The sequence below is a fragment of the Podarcis muralis genome, chromosome 11, assembly GCF_964188315.1.
Source record: "Podarcis muralis chromosome 11, rPodMur119.hap1.1, whole genome shotgun sequence".
NCBI lineage: Eukaryota > Metazoa > Chordata > Lepidosauria > Squamata > Lacertidae > Podarcis > Podarcis muralis.
The window spans coordinates 26,771,063-26,777,062 of record NC_135665.1 but is presented as its reverse complement, the minus strand read 5'-3'; positions in this window follow the sequence as shown (position 1 = coordinate 26,777,062).

Sequence of the window (6,000 nt, the reverse complement as noted above, 5' to 3'; positions counted from 1 at the left end):
GGCTTCTGCCTTAGCCCTGCGCAGCCTCTTCGGGCAGGGGGAGCCTTCATCCCGCTGCCCTGAAGAGGCTTGGTGCGGTTATCCCAGAAGCCAGAACAGCCACACGGTATCCCAGAAGCCAGATCCCTCTTGCTGTTCTGGCTTCTGGGGTTCAGAATAATTTTTTCTTGTTTTCCGCCTCCCAAAACTAGGTGCGCCCTATGGTCCGGTGCGCCCTATGGTGCGAAAAATACGGTATCCTCATTTGCCTTTAGTAGCAAGTAAAGCTCTGTTGGATGAAGTGCAATTGCCTCTGGTCTATTTTTTGGGAACTCTGCAAATGTGTTTAAGTCATCCTCAGCCCTGCACAACAGACCAGTGTGGAGGAAGTAGTTCTAGCCACCCTAAACAGATGGTCCTACATAGTCTTCTTGCTGTGATAGTAACACCTTCAGCTGTAGTAACACAATAAGCTGAAGCTGACTTGTGACTGATAAATTGTAACCCATTTTCCCTGCAGGAGAAGGGTGATTGTGAGTTTGGTTGCCCATATAAGAACCATAAAATGCTCTTGGTTGGTTGTACCATATCTCCACTTCCCATTCTTCTTCTGCTCCAGGATCCAGCCTTGTCCACTGAGATAGCCTTCTGGGCACCTATTCTCAGCATATTCCACGTCTACACTGACCCTTCTGCCAGAGTTGAAACAAAATACATAGATATAGTTGGAGATCACCAAACAAAACCAGATAAGCCTCCTCCACCTTGTGAGAAGTAGTGTATTAATGCTTCATGGATTCTTAGAGGCCTGGAATACAATAAGAAGACTCAAAGGGAGTGGAAGAAGTACAGATTGCACACATGAATCTGACGAATGGAGATAGGCACGCCTTCATCCAATTCAGTTGGTATATTTTCCATGCAAGTAGCTTCGCATGGAGGGAGACACATGGAGGAGGCCCATTCCCAACATCAGATCAAATCCCATGCCAGCCCCACCCTCATACTGCTTATGTTTGGGGCGTATGTCTGCCACAGGGAAGCCTGTCAAATGCGTGTAGCCTGTCCAATGTGCTAGGCCCACAAGAGCGATCAGGATTAGGCAAGTTACAAAAGTAAAATAAGCTGGAGAGATAGCACTGCAGAATCCAGTAGGCTGTCTGCACAGGACCTATGGGAACGAAGAGATTTTTAAAGGAATGTTTAATACAAGATTTGGAGATGATGCTAGGTCTGTAGCATGTATGCAGCCAGGAGTCAGGGAGCTGGGTGATTTGTAAATGCTGACATTTTAAGGCTTGAAAGTGCTGGCTGGGATGTGTTGTTTTGGGGTGGTTGTTTTTTTTTAAAAAAATGGGAGCTAATAAAAATTCTCAAGCTAATTTCCAGGCTGGGTTAAAATGGTGTCAAGCTCTGTTTGAAACTTGTCAAGGAGCAAACAGTTTAACTGATATCACACCTCTTGTTAGAGCAGAAAAGCCTCTTGGTACTCATCAAGCAACCTTTATATTTCCCTCCTTAAATAAGTGCCGTGCCAATCCAATGCAATAGTATTTTCAATTTCGGCACTGTTAACCGCTTATTGACTCAGCGTTATTTATAGACAACTCAGGGATTACTTGTTAATGAAACACAGGTATACAGTATACACTTAAATTCTATACGGCTTTTTATAACTCAAGTCTAGAATCTGTGAATTTTTGGAGGCGAATACATCAGGGTAAAATGAAACCTAGAAAAGATTCAATTACTTATCAAGGAAAAGTGACAGGGAAGTAATTTTTTCCACATTAGTATGACAGTTCAAAAGGAATGCCTTTTTGATTTAGAATCATTTCGCTCTAAGTGTGCTAAACACATGCTAATTTTTTGGCGGTGACGGCGACGGCTTGAAGAAATAGTGTTGGCTCAATTTCATATTTTACCAGGAATACAAGAGTGATTGTGTCAATCCTATTCCCCCCCCCCCACCATGAAGCTAAAGAAAGCACTTTGTCTCTTTTCTGGGGACCTTAGATATGGGGGTCCTTGGCTCTATCACGGGAAAACTCTCAGGAAGGCTCATCTGTTTGATATAATATTCTTTTCTTCATTTGCTTTCCAAGTTTGTTCCTTCTAAGATTCCAGTCTCTCTGTCAGCAAATTTATATTTTTGCAGCAATCACCTTTTTGAAGTTTTCCGCCTTTCATGTACACTATCTGCACATAATTGATGTGTCCATAAACATATTTAGTCATTCTATTATACAGCAGTCCAGAGTCGCTTAGTTCACCCACTTCAGCTGCAGCAAGATAAAACAGATACATCAATCCTAAACTTCTGCATTGCTTTGCTCTTTCCTCGGCTATGACTCTTCTGAATTATTTTCTTTCTCCTTCTGATGTGTGTTATGTCTGTATTTTTTATCATGTAGCTGAAAGTGATGGTCATTATGGTGTAGTTTCGTTTCAAACATCCACCTCTGTGTTTGTTCGTTCATGGTCAGGATTTTGATATTATGGGATACTTTCAATCAGTGAGTAAACGTAGTGATGGGTGAATCTGTCTGTTTCCTATCTATGTCACTTTCATAGTCTATATATTTTATTCCCCCATTTAATGATGCATTTTTTTTTAAATTTGCAAAGATAAAACCCCTTTTCAAAATACACACTTTATACAAATTTAAATGTGTGTGTGTGTGTGTGTGTGTGTGTGTGTAATGCTCACTTTCTATGAAAAGACATTAAAAATATACTGATTTTTTTTTTTTTACACTGCTGAAGAACTAGGCTGCAATTAATATTACACAAATTATAGTGTAACCAGGGATGCTGGTGGCACTGTGGTCTAAACCACTGAGCCTCTTGGGCTTGCCCATCCGAAGGTTGGCAGTTTGATTCCCCGTGATGGGGTGAGCTCCCATTGCTCTGTCCCAGATCCTGTCGACCTAGCAGTTTGAAAGCACACCAGTGCAAGTAGATAAACAGGTACTGCTGTGGTGGGAAGGTAAATGGTGTTTCCATCACGGTGTTTTGTTGTGCCAGAAGCAGTTTAGTCATGCTGGCCACATGACCCGATAAGCTGTCTGTGGACAAAGGCCGGCTCCCTCGTCCTGAAAGTGAGACGAGCGCTGAAACCCCATAGTCGTCTTTGACAGGACCTAACTGTCCAGGGGTCCTTTACCTTTTACTCAGATGTAGAATGAGTTCAATGGGATGAGCCCCATATATGTTCTTCCTTCCCTCTCACCCAAAATATTAGGATCTTAGCATAGTGTGGGTAGTTAGCTGACAATATCATTATCTGAATAAAAAAATCAAAATAGATCCAAAACATGTCAGTCCTACAAACCAACTTAAATTAAAACATTTGATGATGTGGTCATTTTCCATGTTCTGTAAAAGCAAATTGAATGAATGATGTCCTATATTTAAACCTGTGAATAGTCCAAAGAATTTAATAAACACTTAAAGCTAATTGTGTGTTTGACGCTTCCCTGAATTGTGGTCCAAGTGAAGCTGCTGAAACTCATAATTGTAACTAAGCTATATTGTTTCACTGTAAAGATATTAAGAAATCCATTATACTGTATGAAATGACTAGGCTTTGGGTTCTATTTAAAGCTCACCCTGATTAAACACATTCAACTTAGACCCACAAAAGGCTGTTTCTTTCATTCACTTTGCTTATTCTGGTTTAGATACTAGATAGTAATGAAACCTAGACCATGATGCAATTATTATATGCTAATTGTAATCAAGTTTTTTTGTAGCTCTGTGCTGCTTGTGTATTTGCATTAATACACGATTTTATGATAAATTACTTTTGCATATTCCATATCCCCATGTGACACCCCTCTTGCTATCTATTAATAGAATGCCAATGACACACTTTAGTTGTTTCAGATGAAAGAAAAAAATAGCATAATTTCCTCAGTGTTGAATTTTTTGAAATGGCAGCTGAATATTGTATCTACCTTTACTGACTTGGATAGCCATATATCACCTTTAACTAAAAGTCTCCAAGGAACCTAACACAAAATTGAAAAAAGAGGTCCAAAGGCATCTTACACAAGGGGAAATGTTGTTGTTATATCCTGTTCTACAAATGTCAGTGATAAGACAGTCCACACACTGACAATATTACAGTCATGGCACCAAAGGAAAAGGACTGAGATGGAGGAGAGAAAAGGAAATCTCGAGCACTAGTCACAGAGATATTGTAGTGACCAGCTGTAATGAAAAGATTTAGAAAAGAGGATCCAAACATAGCTGCTGGTCTCTTAAGAAAACCAATGGAGAAGCCCAACAGCTCAGTCTTTCCTGCTCCATCTCTCCTGATCGAAAGGCAACTGAGAGAGAGCAGCTGAGATAGACGCCTGTTGAAACTGGCCTTTCAGCAGAGTTGGTGGAAAGATCCCATCTCTCCTCCTAAAAGGCACCACCACACATTCAAGGTGCTTTCCCCCTGCCCAAACAATCTGCCATTTCCCCTCTCCTTCTGCAGTCTCATGTCCCATCTCACACTATTCTGGAAGATAGCATGACCCTCAAGAGCACATTTTGCAGTGGCGGAGGCAGCTGCACAAAGAAGCAGGGGTGGGAAAATCTGTGGTGTGAGTGGAACATATTAGCAAGCAACTTTCAATGAAACTTCATAGAGCGAGCTCAATGCCACTCAGAAGAGGGCTATTTTGGCTCAGTATGCAAAAGCCAATAAGAAAGGATGAATATTGTTGCCTGACACCCCAATCTTCAAACAATGTGAGATCCCAGGAGTTCCATGCGCTTACACGTGGTTTGGTTTCATCGGAATGAGGGACAGCAGAGACTGTTGCGTCTTTATGATATATGGTTTATTTACACATATATACAACCTGACCCTACGATGGAAGGGCTCACAGCATTAACACCCCAGAAGGTCTTGCTTCTCTTGATTCCAGCAGAAATCATGCATGGCTCTTACTATTAGGCTTCAGCCTACAGCCTGCTTCTGGCTTCTAGCTTCTAGTTCCTATCTGTCAAACACACCTCTGGCCGTTCTTAAACTACTCAGAAGCTGTAGCTTCAGCCTGTGACAAGAATAGGGTTATCAAAAAAATGCACAGCACCCTTAGCAAATGACAGGATTCTTTGCGAAGGGAGCCATTTTGTAAACCGCTTTAAGGGTTGTTGTTGTTTTACGATCAAGTGGTGTGTAAATTTTATGAAATCAATAGTAAATGTATGTTTAAAGGGGTATTATATGTATAGTGCAGATAGCCTCAAATTCTGCAGATCTGGACCATTCTCGGATAAAGAATGGGTTATTTGGCTGGAGACTATATTTGCCTCCTGAAGTTTATAACTTTTCCTGAAAGAAAAAAAAATCTCAGTCATGACTGAATACTCACATCAAAAGTGCACTACCTGTGGAAACGTTACATGTCAGAGGGAAAGTTTCAAGCCTAATGTTGGTTTTATTTATTTATTTTCTTTCAAATATTTATATGCTGCCCTTCAGAGGAGGTTCTAAGATGGTTTGCCAAAAAAAAAAAAAAAAAAGGCCAAGATGACACATAAATATTTTTTAAAAAGCATGGAGGCATACATTTCTATATAGGTTTTCTACACACAGAGAAACTTAGGTGCCACATGCATTTCAATGTAATTTTTTTTATTTGTTTATTTTTATTTGCAGAGGCTTACATGGGGCAACATTCATACATGCAATCCCCCACCTGCACTGGGAAGTGGTGCATAGCCCCTGGTGAGGTGTAACAGTCACATTTCTCCTGAACTTTTCCTTTAAAAGCATAGTTGTCAAATCCACTGTTATCCAAAAATATACCGTATTTTTCTGTGTATAAGACTAGGCTTTTTCCCTAAAAAATAAAGTCAAAAATTGGGGGGTGTCTTATACATGGATACAGCTCCCTCCCCCATTTTCTTAAATCTGTCCCCCAAAATACATGGGGGCATCTTATAGCCGGAAAAATACGGTATATATTCTAAATTGCAGGCATTGCAAAACAGCATTTGCTCTGCTTCATCAGATGT